Source organism: Talpa occidentalis, unplaced genomic scaffold (assembly GCF_014898055.3).
Source record: "Talpa occidentalis isolate TD23 unplaced genomic scaffold, MPIMG_talOcc4v2.1 talOcc4.8, whole genome shotgun sequence".
Lineage (NCBI taxonomy): Eukaryota > Metazoa > Chordata > Mammalia > Eulipotyphla > Talpidae > Talpa > Talpa occidentalis.
The window spans coordinates 106,446,477-106,467,411 of NW_023605194.1; the positions used below are offsets into that span (position 1 = coordinate 106,446,477).

The 20,935-nt window shown below is 44.0% G+C and overlaps 1 protein-coding gene across 1 annotated transcript in view; it reads left to right on the top strand.

Annotated features, from left to right (window-relative positions):
• Positions 1 to 388: 388 nt before the first annotated feature.
• The window catches only part of SH3D19 (SH3 domain containing 19), a 135,951-nt gene continuing 115,404 nt past the window's right edge, over positions 389 to 20,935 (top strand). The window contains exon 1 of the mRNA XM_054690484.1: positions 389 to 423. The gene's annotated coding sequence lies outside the window, so the exon portion shown is untranslated. The remainder of the gene's footprint in view (positions 424 to 20,935) is intronic.

Below are 20,935 nucleotides of genomic sequence, written 5' to 3' on the forward strand. Positions count from 1 at the left end.
TTATTTATTTCCTTCACGTGGGCCGGGCGGGCGGGCGGCGGCCCCCGAAACCCCTCCCCGAGGAGGCGCGGCCGGGCCGGGCGCGGCGCCCCGGCTCCCACTCGGCGGGCGGGGACGGGCCGGAGGAGCGCGCGGAGGGCGGGCGGGCGAGCGCAGCCGGGAGCCGGGGCCGCCGGGGCGCCGGGGGAGGCGGGGGAGCCGGCCGGGCCCGGGCTGCAGGTGGAGCGGGCCGGGGAGCCGCCGCCGCGTCCCGGGCCCGCCTCCAGGCCCCGAGGGCGCCGCTCGCCGGCGCCGGGGCTGCCCGTGCGCGCCCGCCCATGGCCGAGGGCCGGCGGCGCGAGGACGAGGACGAGGAGCTGCGCGAGCGCCGGGAGCTCGGGGGGCCGCGCCGCGCCCGGGGCCGCGCGTTCGCCGCCGCCGCAGGTGAGGAGCGCGGGGGGCCGGGGAGCGGGGTGAGGGCGCCCGGGGGCCGCGCGGGGCGCGTCCCGCCCGGACAGGGCCGGCTCGGGGGCTCCCGCAGGGGGCAGGGCGGGGAGCGGCGCCCGAGGACGCGCCCGCCGGCCTCCACCTGCCGGGGGCTGGGCCGCTCTGCGCCCTGGGCGCGCGCTGAGCCCCGCGCCCTGGCGCGCGCAACGCTGGCCGGTGCCTGCCGAGCCCGCGGTGACTCAGAGGCCGGTGCGGGCAGCCGTCGCGGGGTCGGGCCGCCCAGGTGCCCGAGGACCCCGCCCGCCGGCTGGGCGCGCCCGGCCCCGGCCCGCAGGGCGCGCCACGTGCTGGTGATCTCTGGGTTCTGTCTGGGTTCTGCGTCTCCTGGACTTCGGACCTGAGCCGCCTCCCTTCCCGCCGCCCGGGCTCTGCGGTTTTCTCTAGGACTGGCTTTATGGAGTTTTTTTGTGACACTCGCCCCAAGAAGTCCAGAATAAAGCATTGCCAAAGACACTGACACCGAGAATCTTTTCTGGGCCTTACTCTTACTTCTGCGATCTGGTATTTTGGGGTGCACAGAAGCTGCGCTAGGGAGAGTTTGGTGCATGAGTGAAGGAGGGAATACGGGTAGATCCACACCCCGTCCCATGCCCCCGGGTAGCTTTTCAGCCTCCTGCACTAGAGAGCAAATTCTTTGAACATTCACCAAGAGCCTCTTTAGAAAGTGGAATACAGCGAACATCCCATCACCCCGTAAGTTGTTGTGTGTTGTCCCTTCACCACCAAGAGAAAGCTGGAAAATCCAGAGAAGACCCGTGGGTCTGTGGGAAGTTAGAAAATGGGATGAAAGGAAAGAATTTTAGTCGACCATGAATTTGTCCTTTGTAAAATGTTTTTTTTTTTTTCCTGGAACTTTGATTTTGTTGAGTTGATGTTACAGATTAATTTGGATAATTTACTTTTGCACATTATGTCTTCTTGTTTATAAGCACAGAATATCGCCCCTTTGTTCTGTCAACAGTGTTTTGTAATTTCCTTTGTAAAATGTTGAAACCAAAAAATAATTCCTTATCATCATTGCTAGCACATTTTATGACAACAAGGCGTTTGACTACATGAACACCAATCTTTTTGAAAATAACTGGTTGGTTTTATTTGGGTGGGGGCGGTGTGGAGGGTAGAAACCCAACCCTCGTGAAATAATGGGTAATTGCTGGGTATGAGATACTATTTCTTGAAAGAATACAATGAAAAAACTTTATAAAGATGCATTCCCTTGAATTACTGGTTGAAACAGTGTAGGCTACTTTGGGTTCCTATTACCTTTAGCGAAAAGCTTCTCACCCTTTTATGAGGGATTAATATTGTGAGGAGCTACTTTGAAGTTCAGACAGGATATGATCGAGATATATTGTTTATCATTTGGTTGCTGTATGTGTATTGGTGGAAATGGTGCTTGTTTTTTACCAATTCCTTAATTTCCCAAAGTTGGCAGAAGCAGTAGGTACTAGGATAACATTTTGCTGAGATTTGACATTGTGTCCTTTTTTACTCAGAAATTGATGTTTGTAGTTTCTAACTTTATTTTATTTTATTTTTTTTTTTTTAATTTTCTAGAGGCATGTCTTATTTATTTATTTATTTATTTATTTATTATTTGTTTGTTTGTTTTGGTTTATACATGCACTGGGTACAGTCAGAAGCGCGGGAGGGTGAGAGAATTCACCAGAGCCAGAGCGGGGAGCAGAGCAGGCAGAAGGACCGAAGTACACTGCTGAGGGGAGCAGCGGGCAGCAGGAGAGGTCTGCTCGCCATGTGGGACCCTCCTCCGGTGGCCGGGGAGCAGCCGGGGATCGAACCGGCTGCAGAGGCTGCAGGCAGCTTCGCAACCCAGCGCTCAACCGCTGCGCCACCGGGGAGGCCCCTGTAGTTTCTAACTTTAAAATGCTGTTTCTGTTAGGGAGAAATGATGTCCAGTATCGGGGTTGCTCTACAACATTTCCAATAAGTGGTCCGGGACAGAGATATTATGGAGTGGGTAGAGCATTAAATTTGCAATTTTTCTTTCCTTTGGGATAAATGATTTAACAGCTCTGTTTCCTGTAAAGAAATGGACTCTTGTTCCCCCCTCACTGCAGTGTTTCAGGCACCATTGCATTCCTTACCAAGCTTGGGCATTTGTTGTATCCATGCTCTGTGTTCTACTCTGAGTGAGAGAGTGGGAACTGCCTGGGAGGTTTAATGTCTCTTCTGCTCAGCGTCTTTCTAATCTTTCACCTTTTCTGTTCTCATGGCTCCCGCCTTCCTTTTAACAATCTAGACGTTTCTTTTTCCTGGATCTCACATAACTTCACACCATAAACTTGAGGAGGTCTCTGAACTCTTCTCTCCTTGCTAAAACTAAGGTGTGGCTGTGAAATTGTATTTATTTCTTTTTGCATTGTAATTTCAGAAGCGCTTATACAACCTATAAATTATAAAGTGAAACACTTGCAACCAGTGCCAGATCAAGAAATAGAATTGTCAGTTTCAGAGATGCTGACTCTGAGGCCTCCCAGACACAGCCGCTTCCTTTCCCTTGAGGGAAAAAAAAAACAAAACACTTTTTTTTACTTTTGTGATTATTATTTTCTTGCTTTCCTATAGTTTTGCCATACACATCTACATTCCTCTACACTATTACTTAGTTTTACCTATTTTACAATGTCATAAAGTGAAATTATGTGTGTATTCATTAGTGACATACTTTTTTCACTTTACATTAAGATGTAAAATTTATCATTTTGTTATATTTGTAATATAAATGTTTATCATTTATCCTGTTGTCTGTCATTTTTTTTTAAATTGATGCAGAGTTTTATGGTTCTTTTGATGTGGACGTTTTAAATTTTAATGTAGGTGTATTTATGAATCTTTTTCTTTATAGTTAGAGTCCCTCCTCCCTGCACCCTCCTCCTTGGCTGAGAATGCTTTCTCTAACCCAGGATCATGAAGATATTCTCCTGTACCTTCTGTATTATCTCCTAAAAGTAACATAGCTTTCTTTTTTTTTTTTAAATTTTATTTATTTATTTATACAAGCACTGGTTACAGTCAGAAGCGCGGGAAGGTGAGAGAATTCACCAGAGCCAGAGCGGGGAGCAGAACAGGCAAAAGGACCGAAGTACACTGCTGAAGGGAGCAGCGGGCGGCAGGAGAGGTCTGCGCGCCATGTGGGACCCTCGTCAGTGGCCGGGGATCGAACCGGCGTTGCAGAGGCTGTAGGCAGCTTCGCAGCCCAGCGCTCAACCGCTGCGCCACCAGGGAGGCCCAACATAGCTTTCTTTAGGGAATGGAGTCATAGTTTTCTTCAGACTTTCAAATGAGGCTGAGAGTCTCTGATTGATAGCATTTTTATATTGTTTCTCCGAAGGCAGAGTATATAAAATTCTAGGTCCTCTTCATGTAACCCTAAAGAGTGGTAGAGACTTGATAAGGTTTAAAAAATACTTAGTAAATTTACTTTTTCTCTGTTAATGACTTTATCAAAAACTTTGGAAGGACTGATAAAACTTCTCTGATATTTTTTGAATGAAAGAACTGATAGTGTCAGTGTACAGAGGACTGCTCACACTGGCTCTGTCACAATTGGTACCAAAAGGCCCTGGGTAAAGGCCTTTTGAAAAAAAAGTAGGAAGGTTGGTATGTCTCCAGGGAGGTTGCTGTTTCCAGCAGATCAGAATCCCCTCCTCTGAATGGGAGAGATGAACTTGCATATACCCAGTCCCAGTCCATGTACTAGATGCATATATCGCAGTGAATATCCTTTCTCTCATCTCCAAATATGTACATTGAATAATCTTTCACTTGTGGTTTTTTGACTCTTTGAATTAAAGTGGTGCACTGGTTAAAAAAAAAAAAAATTGTTGCGATCACTATGTACCTGGTGCCTCTTATATGTTACCCCTATGAGGTAGGTACTATTTTCGCTACTTTATAATTGAAAAGTATGATTAAAAAATATTTGAGACTCAAATATTTAAGCAAATTGCACACCATCCCTCAGAGGGTAAAGGGGGGAATGGAGACTTGAATCCAGGTCTGTTTTTGACGTGAAAGGCCTTGTTTTTCCAAGCTATGTCACTGACTGCTAATAAAAGTTGCTGTTCATGTTTCACATTCCATACCTGAATGCTGCTTGTTATATTTTAGAAGTACTTCATATTTGTGTGGTGCTTTTCCGCTTAGGAAGGGCTCTCCGGCCTTATTTAATTTAGTTCTCACAACCCAAGAGGGAGGAAGCTACCAGGTTTTTCTTGTTTTTTAACCTATAGTGCTTCCCAGCCCAGCCTGGCCTCCACACCCAAGTTGTATTGAGAAATCACTGACATAGGATTTTAAAGTTTAAGGCATATGCTTGATAGTTTGATTTACATGTTGTGTGAAATGATTACTACAATAGATTTAGTTAACTTCCATCTTCTCATATAAATAAATAAAAAGAAGGAGAAAAAATGTTCTTGTGAGGAGAACTCTTAGGATTTACTCTCAACGTTTTTTCTCTATGTCGTCAAGCAGTGTAAGCTACAGTCATTAGCTACAGTCATCATGTTGTACATTATATCCTTAATACTTGCTTATCTTTCTATCTGGAAGTTTGTACTTTTTGACCTTTGGTATTATTCCCAAGAGGATACAGCCTGACACAAGGCAGGAAGGAGGCCCTGCCCCATTGTTTATAAGGAGGTACAACATTGATTCCTGTCCTATCAGTAGCTGTGGACTGCATCCCGAGGATCTGTAAGCTTGTCCTGTGACTGAAGATGGATGAGTTGGAAGTAAGGGGTACAGGTCATGGACCATTCTTAAATAAGGTTTGTTTTTGAGAATAGTTTCAAAGTTACAGAACAATTGTGAAGATAACACAGAGTTCTGTATACCCCACATCCAGTTTCCCTTATTACAGGTTCCGCCTCCTATCCAGTAGAACATTCCTATTGGCTATGGTTTGGTAGGTTATTTTGGTGACGTGGGAATGCTACTGATACAGAAAATATTTTGAACATTCCTAGACCCGAAAATAACCTACCAATTAGGAATGTTCTACTTTCATATAAGAAAATCTATATTACTATCTTACATTGGTGTGATACATTTGTTACAATTAATGAACCAATATTGATGTATTATTAACTAAAGTCCATATTTTATTCAGTTTTCTGTATTTTTTTTACCTAATTTTTGTTTTGTAAGATCCCCTTCAGGATAGTACTTTGTGTATGCTTGTCAAGTTTCCTCTTGGCTGTGATAGTTTCTCAGATTCTCCTTGTTTTTTGATGGCTGTCACAGTTTTGAAGAGGACTGATGAAATACTTTGTAGAATGTCCCTCAATTGGGCTTAGTCTGATGTTTTTCTCATGATTACACCGGGGTTTGGGGTGTTGTGGGGACAGTAACGAGTGTTTGCCAAAGAGGTAAAGAATCATTTTTATCATTTATTAAGAGTGTATAATATTAACCTCAATTATCACTGTTGATGTAAGGCCTTAATCACCTGGCTAAGGTTGTACTTGTTAGGGTTCTCAAATCCAAGGTTATTTCCCCTCCTTTCCTCATGGGGGTGTGTGTGTATGTGATGGTTTTCCTATCCATGAAACTACTTCTCTGAGCCTGCTAGTGAGATGCAGGTAAAAGTTGATGAATGGGTTTCTAGGCAAGTTTTTTAAAGAGAACTAAACTTTGAAGAGGACTCAGCAGAATGCCCTTTAGTCCTTAATCACCTTCCTTCCCCACTATCAGGAATAAGGATACTTAGCTCACAGCAGCCATCTTGAGCCACGAGGATGGAAGCCATGTACTGAGAGTCGTGGAGCTGAAAAGTTGATGAAAGCTCAACTTCCAACATAATAGAATCACCATTTGAGCTTCTGATTGCCTGCCTCCTTTATTTGAGGGGGAAAAATCCAACTTTTGTTGAAACCACTGTTAAGGTAGTTCTCTGTACTAGAAACTGAGTGCACTTTCTGACATATGCAAATTCTAACTTGATCTTATTGTTTTTCTCTCTCTACCATCACACGCATTTTGTTAACATGAGGTTACCTTAGGATACCTAGATTCTTCTGCTACTTTGTACCTTATTGTATTGTGACCTCGGACAGTTAATTTATAGCTCCCCTCCTTTGCATCTTTTTTGGGGGGGGTTTAAAACTTTTAATATGATAATTTCTCCCATTTCATCAGACTGAACATGTCATGTAGTTGAGTCTCACTGTATTGGCATAAGAACGTAAAATATCACCCCCCCCGAAATGAGCACTATATATTGGTGAACAATAATTCAAACAATAATTCAATCTACTACACATAGCAACAATGGTATTTTTATAAACTTAATATGAAAAATCTCCTTTGCATCTTTTGAATAAAAATTATTCATTCTCTAATTGCTTAACAAGCTTATATTAGGGGAACATGTTTGTAAACTCATGTGTTCTCATGATGTGTAGTTCTCATGTGTAGTATGATGTGTAGTTCTTTAAGGGGGTTCTGGTCATCTTTGGGAAGTTTAAGGCTACTGAAAGAAAACCTATAGAACCTGAAAACTGTTTTCTGATTTCTTCATTTTGCCTTGTGCCAGCTCTGAATACTTCTCAGGGAATAAATAATAGAAGCTGTGAAAGAAGGTGATTTCATCCCCCTACTTTCATGCCTGTGTGAGGTTAACAATCATGTTGCTGATCAGCCCTATAATGCTTGGCTGCTGTTTAGGATTCAGAGTTCATTTGTTTTCAGTATGGCTGACTTCATTGATATGGAATGTTTTTTCCTGAAGATATATTCGTCAAGGAATTGCTATACTGAGAGACAGCTGAATGGTCTTTCTCTGAGCCCTGGTTAAGAACAAGGGACACACAAGAAAATATTTGCATAATGTGGAGACTTCATTTTTCCTGGCAATATTGCCATTTTCCAATAATCCTTTAAAACAAATACAGAGGTTTTCACATAAAACTTAAAGCTTCCCTTCCCCCCCAGCATGGGTTTATCCATTTAACTGATTCCTTCTTTTTGTTTGCATTCCTTGTTTATTTCCTCCTGAAGACTCTTTCAACCCACACAGTAGTTCAGTGGAGATAACTGGAGTTATTTGGAGATTCCAAGATAGAATTGTGTTACTCAGTTGAGGTGTAACTATTGCCAGTGGAGGGTGTGGTTTGTTAGTAGAGTTTACCTGGAATAGGGAGTAGTATTACAAGTTTTTAAATGTGCAGACTTGCATTTGAATATTTCTCTTAATTAGATGCTTAATAATGTAACATGTGCAATGTCATGAACATTTTATATCTTTTACAGTTCTATTCCTATTTCTTCTTCATAGAAAATTTTTGAAGTCTTCAGCTTTATAACATGGTATTTCTCACATTTGTGTAGTAATGGGACCTTTAATCAGTGCTTCTCGTATACTAATATGCCTACAAATTCCATTGGAAATCTTATTAAAATGCAAACCTGATGTAGTAGTTTGGGGCATAGCCTGAGGCTCTGTATTTCCAAAAAGCTACAGGTGATAATTCAGGTAACAGGACCTCAGTTTGGAGTAACGAGACCCTCTATTACCTCTCCCACAGTGCTAGGGTGCCCAGCTCTGGCTGTTACAGGGCAGCCCGGATATAAAACCGGTTGCCTGACTGTGGGTCCTCACCCGCACGCTTAAAAGGGACTTAATACTCCACTGCAGGCACACACAAAAGGTTAATAAAAGATTTATTTACAAGGGAAGGGGAAATGAGGAAATGTACAACTCAGGGAGAAAAGTAGGAGATAAAGTCTTAAATGAGTCCTACCTGATCCTCTGACCTGGAATCCCAATGGCACTCTCAGAGCTGGTGGTGAGCCAAGAGCTGTGAAGCCAAGAAGAGGGCCCCCCAAGACCCACGTGTCTGGTTTTATACCAAACCTGCTGCTTAACTCCACCCTCAAGTCCCAGCAACCTTCCCTTTGGAGGTGATGGGATTTGTCTTTACCAATGTTCTTATGTTATAGAGCAGCCCCGATACAAAACGGGGTGCCTGACTGTGGGTCCTCACCCGCGCGCTAAAAAGGACTTATCAATGCTCTACTGCAGGCACACGCGAAAGGTTAATAAAAGGTTTATTCACAAGGGAAGGGGAAATGAGGAAATGTACAGCTCAGGGAGAAAAGTGGGAGACAAAGTTTTAAATGAGTCCTACCCAATCCGCCGATCTGGAATCCCAAATGGCGCTCTGAGAGGTGGCAGCGAGCCAGGAGCATGAAGCCAGGAGGCGAGCCATAGCGAGCCCCCCCAAGGCCCACGTGTTTGGTTTTTATAGCCAACCTGGCTGCTTAACTCCACCCTCAGGTCCCAGCCACCTTCCCTTTGGTGGTGATGGGGTTTGTCTTTCCCAATGTCTTGATGGCTTTAGTCTGGAGTGGGAGTGGAGTCCACAAAGCCTGTATGGGATTAGCTCAGGACATCATTTCCCCCTAACACTTATGGCTTTGGTCTGGGGTGAGGGTGGAGTCCACAAAGCCTGTATGGAATTAGCTCAGGACATCCTTTCCCCCTAACATGGTTGGGCATCAGAATTAACTGGGGAGCTTTAAAAAAGACGTGTGCATGACCCCACCTTCAGATTTCCTGATTAACTATTTCTGGAATAGTTGCTGGGAAGCTGGATTTGTGTTTTATGTGAGGTTGATGTAGTTTTTTGAGTTAATGGGTTTGGAGTGCGGGGTCCTTGGGATCACTCTGGGAAAGATGTCACCAGAGCTCCCCTTTCAGCAACATGCGGCGAGTTTCCAGGCGAGTTTCTCCACGAGACAGAGATGGTAGTTATATTTATTTTTTTTTTTTTTTTTTTTTTTTTAATTTTTCTAGAGGCATGTCTTATTTATTTATTTATTATTTGTTTGTTTGGTTTATACATGCACTGGGTACAGTCAGAAGCGTGGGAGGGTGAGAGAATTCACCAGAGCCAGAGCGGGGAGCAGAGCAGGCAGAAGGACCGAAGTACACTGCTGAGGGGAGCAGCGGGCGGCAGGAGAGGTCTGCACGCCATGTGGGACCCTCCTCCGATGGCCGGGGAGCAGCCGGGATCGAACCGCTGCAGAGGCTGCAGGCAGCTTCGCAACCCAGCGCTCAACCGCTGCGCCACCGGGGAGGCCCGATGGTAGTTATATTTAAAGAACCGGTTTATTAGAAAAGGGACCGAAGAGTAAAGGACACTTGCATAGACACAAGCAGGCAGAAAGAGCTGCCCTGAAAGGGACAGGTTTGCTGAGAGGCCTGTGTGGTCACAGGCGGGCGGCCTTGAGGAGAGCTGCCTCCGCTCAGGGAGGTCAGTGAAGAGAAGCCCCGGCAGGTACAGGTCACGGGCAGGTAAGAGGAGAGAGTTGGTGAAAAGAAGCACCTGCATAGTCACAGGTGGGCAGAAGGACTGCTGCCCCCTGCCAGTGCAGAGACTGCACAGATACAGTCTTCTCTCTGGGAGGGGCTCGTTTCTCTGTGGAGAGGCCTGTTTGCTGCTGATTTTGGAGACCTGAGATAGACTGGTGATGCCACTAAGGGCTCAATCTCCATATCTTTACCCTCAGGTCAGAGTGTGGGTGCTCCAGACACTCCCTACAACAGTCTGATACTGGCTTGGGTCTTATGCCTTGTGCTAAGGCACTGGAGCCTAAGGCCATCTTGATTTCTATAGCTGGGTTAATGGTCATGTTAATCCCCTCTACCTCCTCCTCCAGCTCTTGGCTCTTTGTGAGCCAGGTTTTAGTCTTGTGATGCCTCCTTTAGGTTTTCTATTCTTCCCTCCATCAAGGTAAGACTCTCACTGGTACAGTGTCCTGTTAAAAATACATTGAGGCCTCCCTGGTGGCGCAAAGGGTTAAGACGCAGCCTATGAAGCTATCCGCAGCCACTGCGGCACAAATTCAGTCCCTGGCCGGGGAGCAATCCACATGGCGCAGCAGATCTCTCCTGACTCGTCCGCTGCTCCCCTTGTTATAGGACAGGGAGAGGGGCAGCCCAAAACAAAGCAAACCTGCCTATTCTAAATGGGTTCTGCCATCCGCTGCACCAACACAAAACATAGGAGACTTTAATGAAAAGGAACTTTAATAAAACTAGGAAACAATACAGGTAAGGCAAAGAATCTACTTTCTAAATGAAGCACCCAAAGTGACCCGTCCCCTCGTGGGGAAAAGTCCATCCAAATGGGATTGGCCCAGAGCAAGGCCCCAAAGCCTGCCACAAATCTAAAGCATCTTCCAGTGGGGACCCACAGAAAAGGGTCACAAACAACCGGACAAGCCCGGAAAAGAGCAAAATCAACATCAAGATAAAAGCTGCCATTGTCACCTCCCCACGGGTCTCACCCACATCTGTGTCACCCAGTCTACGACCAAAAGACAAGCGCAGTTTCTTCACGTGTCTCTAGGCTCCATGTGCCTCCTCCAGGTCTCCTGGCTCCATCCTGCTTCCTACCTCAGTCTCTTCTTCAGCTTCTCCTCTTCCTGCTCAGCTCCACCCTCCCTTGGGTGGGGCAGGGAACCTCCCCCTTTCCTGGGGACCACCCTGTTACACCCTCAGCAGTGTATTTCAGTAGCTCTGCCCCGTTCTGCTCTCCACTCTGTCTCTGGTGAATCCTCTCATCCCCCCATACCTCTGGCCTGTACCCCAGTTCTTGTATGCATAAATAAATAAATCTTAAAAAAATAAATAAAAATACGTTGAGTGGTTTCAGTAAGATTTCTTGTAATTTGAATTGTTACATTTTTCCATCATAAGTAATTTCTGTTGTGATAACTTTTAGTCAAACAATAAATGGAATCCACCATGCATTTTATACATGCATGTTTATCTCACTATTATCTTATAGCCTAAGAAGGCGTTACATAAGAAATGGTGTAGTGAGCTATCCTTGAAGTAACTGAAAAGCAATGTTATGTTCTTGAAATTGAAAAAAAAAGGGGGGGCTGATGTATGTTCATTGTAAGGATAGCTGTGTAAAGCAGAAGCAGCAGGAAGCAGTCTTGAGAAGTCATTTGGAAATAAGAATAGCTCCAGGAAACTGACAACAATTATTATAGCTACTCCAGAGAACATTCCTAGGTAAACTGGGATAGCTGTTATTCCTAATGTTAGTGACACCACCGTTTTTTGTGACTCAGTTTACCTGTTTCCATGGCTTCTGAAGTTACTGCATAATTGGCTCTCTCCTGTTTTTCTTATAGTCAGCAACCCTCCCCCACCCCAAGAAAGTCTCTAAATTGGTCCGCCAGCCACTGTGCAGAGTGCTCCTTTTGGCAGGATTCTCATGCTGGTTTACTTCGGCTGTCTACAAAAAATTATAGTTTCACTTCATACCCTTGCTAGGTCCCTTCCCCTGGAGGAGGATGTCCCCTGTTCAGTGGTACCCACCTTGATACCTGTATGCTAGAATCAAGAACCACTGACAGCTCCTTCTTTCCGATGGGACTTTGGGCATTGGCGGAGGGGGAGTTAAAACTGACAAAACTCCATGCATGACTCAAACGCTCTGATCTTCAATAATAAGTTCCAGGACGAAAGCAACTTATTTTGTTCATTGTTCCTGCTTTGTAACTCAGAACAGTGGCTGACATACATGCCAGTCAAACAGAACAGAACAGAATTTTTAAAATGATTTCATGCAGCCCTTAGTTCCATTACTTTATATTCTAACCCAGACCTTTACGGACACAGTGATGTAAACAAATTCCTGTTCTGACTCGGTTGAGAAGAAATACTGTGCTCCCCGCGCGAAGAACCTCACGTTTTCCTGTTTCCTTGTTAATCCTAAGAGCTTTGGGTGTCTGCCTCTTGGTCACGTTAGCACCGCGGGTACCAGGCTGGGGGGCGGCAGACATGTCCGTCCAGCATGAGAGCCCAGGTGAGGAAGCCGCTCTGCAGGCCTCCAGCCCCGGGACACAGGAGCTGCTGGGGCCCCTGGCTGCCTGCAGGCGTGTTCCAGGGGCCAGGCCTCAGGCTTCTCAGGCTCCTCAGGCTCCTCAGGCTCTTCAGGCTCCTCAGGCCCCTCAGGCGCTGGGCCGCCCCTTCCTGGGGCCTCCATGCGGGCGGGCGGCCTCTCCCCTGTCTGGGCGCCGCCATCTTGGGCCCCAGTTGAGTCGGATTTCAAAGCGCGGGTGTTGGGGTGGCGGTTCGGCCCGGAAAAAGAGGCTAATTTTGAGGTAAGGAGGGAGACACTGGAAAGATAGCCACGTTCATTACTTGCAGCCGTGACTGTGCTTCTTAAAAAGTCCCGAGCCCCATCTGTGTGGTTTCTGCGGGGCGTGGATGATGGCGTCTTCCTGAGGAAGGGGTGGCCGTGGGATGGGGGCGCCGGGGGAGCCACAGGTACCGTGTTGCTGTTTCCCGATGTGGGAGAAAGATCCCGATTGGCAGCTCCTCCAGGAGAGGCCAACGACACAACGTTTAGTAGGAAGCCCTCGTTAGAGCGCGTTTGCCATTCGCATGAGATGTGAGGGCGAGTCCTTATAGGGCAACCCCGATAAAAAATAAAACGGGGTGCCTGGCTGTGGGTCCTCACCCGCGCGCTTACAAGGGACTTATGAATACTCCACTATAGGCACACACAAAAGGTTTATTTACAAGGGAAAAGGAAATAAGGAAAATGTACAACTCAGGGAGAAAATAGGGAAATAAAGTCTTTAATGCGTCCTACCTGATCCGCCGACCTGGAAACACAAAGTCACTCTCAGAGCTGGCCTGACGCTGCGAGCTGGCGGGGAGCCAAAATGGGGGATCCTCCAAAGCCCACGTGTGTGGGCTTTATACCACACCTGACAGCTTAACCCCACCCTCAGGTCTCAGCCACCTTCCCTTTGGTGTGATGGGGTTTGGAGTTGCCAGTGTCTTTGGCTTTGGTCTGGGGTGGGGGTGGAGTCCACAAAGCCTGCGTGGAATTAGCTTTAGGACATACTTTTGCCCCTAACACTTACACAGCACCTGCGGGCAAGGATATTGTCAAACCTGCCCAACTTCATTTGGGACTGATCACCTCATAGGTTTCCAATGAATATTTAATGAAGATTACGAAGAATGAGGGGGGTTAATTCCACTACTTTCTAAATCTTTGTTAATTGAAACTAGATTTCTTACTCCGGTAGTAGGTTTTTTAAAAGTGCCATTTTTTTTTTTAGCATGTCTAGATAAAATTATTTACCAGTTGCTTTAGTGCTTAGGAACTCAGTGTAATTCTAACACACACAAAAAGGTTCTGTATATTTTGTTATGTATGAAAGTTCTAATTGCTCCTTATCTTTACTAGCACGTAATTGACAGATTTTCCTTGTTTGCTAAGTTTTAGCCATTCTGATAGAATGGCGTAGTGATTTTTGAATGGTGCGTAGTGATTTTTCGTTTCGGTTTAGTTGTGTTTTCATTAATGGATTATGATATTTAGCATCATTTCATGTAGTTAATTGCCATCCATGTATCACACTTGGTGAAGGAGGTTCAAATCTCTGCACATTTAAAGTAAGATGATTAGTTTCATGTTATCGAGTTTTTAAGAGTTCTTAGTATAGTCTACATTCAATTCTTTTGTTGGATATAAGAACTGAAAATACTTCTCTGGGGCTGCAACTTATTTTTTCATTATAGTCAGTGTTTTTAGTTCTTTCAACATGTTTAAAAGTACTGATTTAAAACATTTAGTAAGTTTGGGCCTCCCCGGTGGCGCAGTGGTTGAGCGCTGGGTTGCGAAGCTGCCCGCGGCCTCTGCAGCGCCGGTTCGATTCCCAGCTGCTCCCCAGCCACCGGAGGAGGGTCCCACATGGCGCGCAGACCTCTCCTGCCGCCCGCTGCTCCCCTCAGCAGTGTACTTCGGTCCTTCTGCCTGCTCTGCTCCCCGCTCTTGCTCTGGTGAATTCTCTCACCCTCCCGCGCTTCTGACTGTACCCAGTGCATGTATAAACAAAACAAACAAACAAATAAATAAAACATGCCTCTAAAAAAAAAAAAAACATTTAGTAAGTTTAATCTTGGAACTTCATAGGAACCTTTCATATTGATTGCTTATTTTCTGCCAATGGGTATACTTTATTTGTATGCCTGTTAATTTTTTTGTTGACTACTGGACATTTTAAATATAACAACTCAGCAATTCAGATTCTTTTCTTTCCTTTGAGTCTGTTATTGTTGCTTGTTATGGTAGTGGTGGTTTGTTTAGTGACCGCAGAGTGAATTTTGTGAAGGATGTATTCATCATGACATGTGGTGTAAATTTCATTAGCACAGTGGTCAGCTAGTGATGGACAGGGTATTCCTTGGATGCCTAGAACAAAGAAACATTCCCAGTTTTTATAGAGGGGCTCTGTGTGTATCAAGGCACACATTCAACACTCAGCTAAGTATTGCACAACTTTAGCTTCACTTCCTGATTGAAGAATCCGACAGTCAGTCAGAGATGAGAACTTAGGATCTTATTAGATGATTTTAGAACATACACCCACCCTTTATCTTCACAGCCTTCTAGATTCTCAGGATAATAGAACTTGTCAAAGGCCGTATTCCCTGAAGCATCTTATTCTTCAGTCTTTGCTTCTAACTTCTTTGGTTAGTCTGTTGTTTGCCCTGACTGTTATCTTTTGCTTCACACAGCAGCAACTACTGTAATGATTTGCCAGACTTCTTTCATCTAGCCACTTTTTTTAGCACCTAGAGAGTTAGGCAAATTAATGAGTTATGCAAGATAAAGGCATGTCTGTGCTGGTATTCCAAGGAGTCACCAAATAAGTTAAACAATTATTACAATTCTTTGTGAATGAAGTCCATTCTGCTCCCTGTGGGACTGGGCCTGGTACCATGGAACAAGCTGTTATGTTCAAGGTTACCATTGAGCTGGAGAATGGGTAATGAGACCAAGGTATGCCAGAATCCCACAAAGCTCCCTACTCTAGCTAAATCCAGCTATTTTTTGCTCATTAAGTGTTTCATTGTACTTAAGTACATTAAATGCTTCCTGTAAAGCCAACTGTGGTTGGTTTCCACAGTTCCAAAAAAGTAAATTCTGCCATTTGTTTTTTTTTTTGCTTTTATGAAAGGAGGGACTTTTGGAGTTCCTTACTCTGGCATTTTCACTGATGTTACTCATGTATGGATTTAAAAAAACAGATTTAGATTGTCAGTAATTTTATGAGCAAATTGGATAAACTTTTCCCAAAAAATACCCAGAGAGACGATTTGGATATTCTTACTCATTTTTGAAGTGTATGTATGTCTTGCAGCAACATTTTCAAGGTATTTCAGGAGTCTCACTCCTCTGGTTACAGTGCTCAGTTCAAAACCCTTCATTTTAGGGCCTCCGCTGGTGGCGCAGGGGTTGAGTGCTGGGCTGTGAAACTGTCTGCACCCTCTGCAGTGCCAGTTTGATCCCCGGCCACCAGCAAAGGTCCCACATGGCGCTCAGACCTCTCCTGCCACACCTGCTGCTCCCCTCAGCAGTGTATTTCATCACTCTGCCTGTTCTGTTCCCCACTCTGGCTCTGGTGCATTCTCTTACCCTCCCACACTTCTGACTGTACCCAGTGCTTGTATGTATGAATGAATGAATGAATGAATGAATGAATAAATAAATAAATAAATCTTTAAAAAAAAAAAAAAAAACCTTCATTTTAACCCTCCTTGGGCATATTGTTTTCTCAATTCCAGGCCATAGACACTGCTAAATGCTCTGTTGCTTTTTAAAACATGATTTCCAAGGGATACCTGGCCAGGAGGGTTCCTTTGTTTTCTTTTGTTCCTTTGTTCCTCTTTTTTTGTTAAAAGAATGGCTCAGAAAGTTATCATTATTGCACTTCGCGGTTATAAATCAGTCTTGTTTTAATAATCGGGAATGGAATTGAGGGCATGGAGTGTATTACTTTATACACTTCTTTTTGTTTGCATTTCCTTCGGTGAGTATTTGGAAATTAAAAGAAAGAAAAATGAATTTAAAATGCTACAAGAAATAATTGCCTGCTGTTTTAGTGTATTTGTTGCTCATGTTATAGTATTTTTTAAACTTGTTTTGCCTTAAGGTGAGTTACTGCAGTGATCATACCAAATGCTGTCCTGTTGATAAAAGATATGATTATAAAATCTTCAAGGATGTGATAGTAGAAAGAAGGTATATAATTGTTTCTCTTACGATTTTTCAAGCACCAGCTAATTTATTATTTGTTCACCTGTTCAGTCTTTTGACATTCACCTGTTTTTATGAAAGCCATAATCACTTGAAAAGCAAATCTTCATTTAAAAATTTTTTTTTTATTTTTTACTTCATTGTTCATTTTATTTATTTATTTATTTATTTTAAATAGAGGCATGTTTTATTTATTTATTTGTTTGTTTTGTTTATACAAGCACTGGGTACAGTCAGAAGCGCGGGAGGGTGAGAGAATTCACCAGAGGCAGAGCGGGGAGCAGAGCAGGCAGAAGGACCGAAGTACACTGCTGAGGGGAGCAGCGGGCGGCAGGAGAGGTCTGCGCGCCATGTGGGACCCTCCTCTGGTGGCCGGGGAGCAGCCGGGGATCTAACCTGCGTCGCAGAGGCCGCGGGCAGCTTCGCAACCCAGCGCTCAACCGCTGCGCCACCGGGGAGGCCCTTCATTGTTCATTTTAAAACAATATTTGCTTCCCCCCAACACCTCAGATGTAGTCCTCATAGAATTTCCTTCCCCAATGCACCCGTGCACCATCACCTCAGTCCCCTATGTTCCTCCCTCCCTCCCTCTGATCTCTCTCCCTCCTCCTCCCTTGCAGGATGTCTCTGATTTATAATTGTCTGTTTTTGCTTTGTTGTGACAAATTCTCATTTATAACCAAATTGTTGAAAGCTGTTTAACAAAAAATTATTATAGTCTACCTTTTTTTTTTTTTTTTTTTTTTTTTTTTAGTGTATATTTCATCTTCCTCTTGTGGCCCAGTAGAACCTATTCTAGATTCAGGGGACCTCTGTTCTAATGCTCTTCCTAACACTAGCTAGCTGTATGGCCTTGGATTAATCTGTGGGTCTCAAATTACATACTGATAATATGAAGGAATCAGATTAGAGATCTAGAAAGTACAGACTCATGAGTCAAAATCTGGTTCACTGTCTGTTTTTGTAAATAAAGTTTTATTGGAACAGCCATTTATATAGTGCATGTGACTGCTTTTATGCTCTTTCTGCAGAGTTGAGTAGCTGAGTTGTTAATGTAGTGATTACAAATAAACTGTAGAGTTCAGTATCTTATAATAATGCTACATGGGGATTTGGGCTTTCTATGTTAAATATTTCTATAACATTTTGACTTTTTTTTTAAAGATTGTTATTTATTTATACAAGCACTGGGTACAGTCAGAAGCGCGGGAGGGTGAGAAAATTCACCAGAGAGCCAGAGCGGGGAACAGAACAGGCAGACTGACGAAATACACTGATGAGGGGAGCAGCGGGCGCAGCAGGAGAGGTCTGTGTGCCATGTGGGACCCTCGCCGGCAGCCGGGAATTGAACCAGTGCTGCAGAGGCTGTGGGCAGCTTTGCAGCCCAGCGCTCAACCGCTGCGCCACCAGGGGAGGCCCATTTTGACTTTTTTAAGAAACAGAATTGGAGAAAAAATTTTTTTCAAGATTTTTATTTTAAAATGAGAATTATTTGGTTTCTTCCTCTTTAGGGAGGAAACATTCTTACCAGGATTAGAACAGGTTGCCTTGGATTACTTAGTGTTCTGGAGGTTGTGTGAATAAAGGGATTCTTGAACATCTTGAAATTACAAGAAAAAAAGGTTGGTGTGTGCATGAGTGCTTTTGAATGGAGTAAGAGAAGAGGGCCCATAATTCAAACATAATTTCTGTTTTCGTTTCTCTAGTCCTTTCCTGTCTGAGCCCTGGACTCCTCTCCCAGCAAATCTGCTTGGATATTTTATTAGGTGTCTCAAATCTAACACGCACACACACACTAGTTTCCTACTGCTTTTATAACAAATTACTACAAATTTAGTGGCTTCAGATCACATGACCTTGTCCTTTGTTCTGGGTATCTGAGTGTTGACAGGGCTGCATTCCATCTGTAGGTGCTGGGAGAGAAGCAGTTCTTTGCCTTTTGTAATCACTAGAGGCCAGCTTTAGCCCTCTGCTTCATTCTCATAGCTAGGCGTATAGGGTCTATACTTTTCTCTTCCTTCTGCTTCCAACTTTGTATCTTCTGCATGTTCTCATTAGAATCCCTGCTTTGACCTGCCTACCTTCCTCTTACAAGAAGATTTATTATATTGGGCCCATCCACAAAGTCCAGGATAATTTAGTATCTGCCTCAAGATACTAAACAATATGTGCAGAGTCCCTTTTTATCACATAAAGTAACATATGCATATATATAGATATATACACATATATATGTTCTAGGGATTATGACATGGACTCCTTGGGGCCATTATTCAAGCTACCACTGGATCTGATAGTGTGGTAAATGTGTTCTCCCTTTAGACTTCTTCATAACATGTAATAATATGACCGTTTCTAGCCCATTTTTGAGTCACTTTTAATTTCTCTTTGTAAGTCCTTTCTCTTTCCCATCTTCCTGTTCCAATCAGCGCCCTCACTCCCACCAACCACATCCAGTTCATCAAATAACATCCAAATAAAGTTAGGGTATTTTCTCAATTCTATTCAACTGTATCTAGATTCTTTCCTCTTCTCACTCATGACTAAAATCCAGAATGCCTTTAGCATTTTAAAACTTTAGGTCCTGATCTTGCCCTATTCCTGTCATTGCTAGAGTGTGCTTACCAGAGGGAATAGGAGAGAGAGTGAAGAGGTTGGGGGAGGGACACAGATGGGTTATAGGCATGGGTGGTTTGATGGAGGGGAAAAAGCACAACTTCCCAGTATAGGTTTTTGGTTTTTTTTTATAAACATTTTATTTTTATCTATTTATACAAGCACTGGGTACAGTCAGAAGCATGGGAGGGTGAGAGAATTCACCAGAGCCAGAGCGGGGAGCAGAGCAGGCAGACTGAAGTACACTGCTGGGGGGAGCAGTGGGCAGCAGGAGAGGTCTGCGCGCCATGTGGGACCCTCCTCTGGTGGCCAGGGAGCACCCAGGGATCGAACCGACACTGCAGAGACTTTGGGCAGCTTCGTAACCCAGAGCTCAACCGCTGAGCCACCGGGGAGGCGCACCCCCCCCAGTATAGTTTTTTAAAAAGACTTGAATCTTGGGCCTCCCTGGTGGTGCAGCGGTTGAGCGCTGGGTTGCAAAGCTGCCCGCAGCCTCTGTGGCGCCGGTTCGATCCCCGGCTGCTCCCCGGCCACCGGTGGAGGGTCCCACATGGCGCGCAGACCTCTCCTGCCGCATGCTGCTCCCCTCAGCAGTGTACTTCGGTCCTTCTGCCTGCTCTGCTCCCCACTCTGGCTCTGGTGAATTCTCTCACCCTCCCGCGCTTCTGACTGTACCCAGTGCATGTATAAACAAAACAAACAAACAAACAAATAAATTAAATAAGTAAAACATGCCTCTATTAAAAAAAAAAATAAAAAATAAAAAGACTTGAATCATACAAATCATTGGCACAATATGAAGTACCAAAAGGCAAGCAATATTGGCATTAATTAAATATTTAGGGATAGAGTAAGCAAATTTGTGCTGTAAAATGTTGTACTTATGTTAGATGTACACTTTTTCAGGTACCTGCTGTACCTGACGCTTTATGAGGCCCACTTGTATAATCATTTTAGTAAGTTCATAGCTGCCCAATTTGGAGCTCAATTTTAATGCCAGTCAGTAATCACTAAACCACCACGAATGTACAAATCCTGAAAAAGGTAGTGTGGTTGGAAAAGCTGGAGTCAAAGATACAAGAAATCATAAAAAAATAGAGTGACAGATAAAACGGTAAGAAGTGAAAAATCTTTAGTCTGAATGTTGTGCAGAATAAATGCTTGAGTATAGGTGTAGGTCATAAGAAAGGATGTGGGATGCAAGTTAGGAGGCTTAAGTGGCAGTCCAGTTGAGAGGTGAAGTTAAGGGTAATCAAGAATTTTAAATTTCTAAACCAGTTCATTTCTAATTAAATGTATTTATCCAAAAAATTGTTTTTGAAAGTTGTTTTACCATGAAAGACACAGATGCAATGAAACTTAAAGTTAATTCAAATGAGAAATGAAGGAGCTTAAATAATAGAGGAATGTGAATGAAAGTATACCTGATAATCTAGGATAAAGATAATGACTGAAATCAAGTATAAAATTTAGCTCTGAGCTCCTGGAAGCCTATACAGAGAAGGAAGCAGTGTAGGTCATGTGAATGCTCAACACAAAAAGTATGCTAGTTAAGCAAGGAAAATAATCTTTTCCTTATAAAAATGTAAAGTACTTTATTATAGAAGTTTTATTGAACAATTTGAACAGATCCAGACGGTTTGAAAACTTCAGTTTTGAGATTATGGTATTAATCACAGTTTTGGTAGTCAGGCACATTGGTATTTTAAAATGCAATTTTTTTTTGG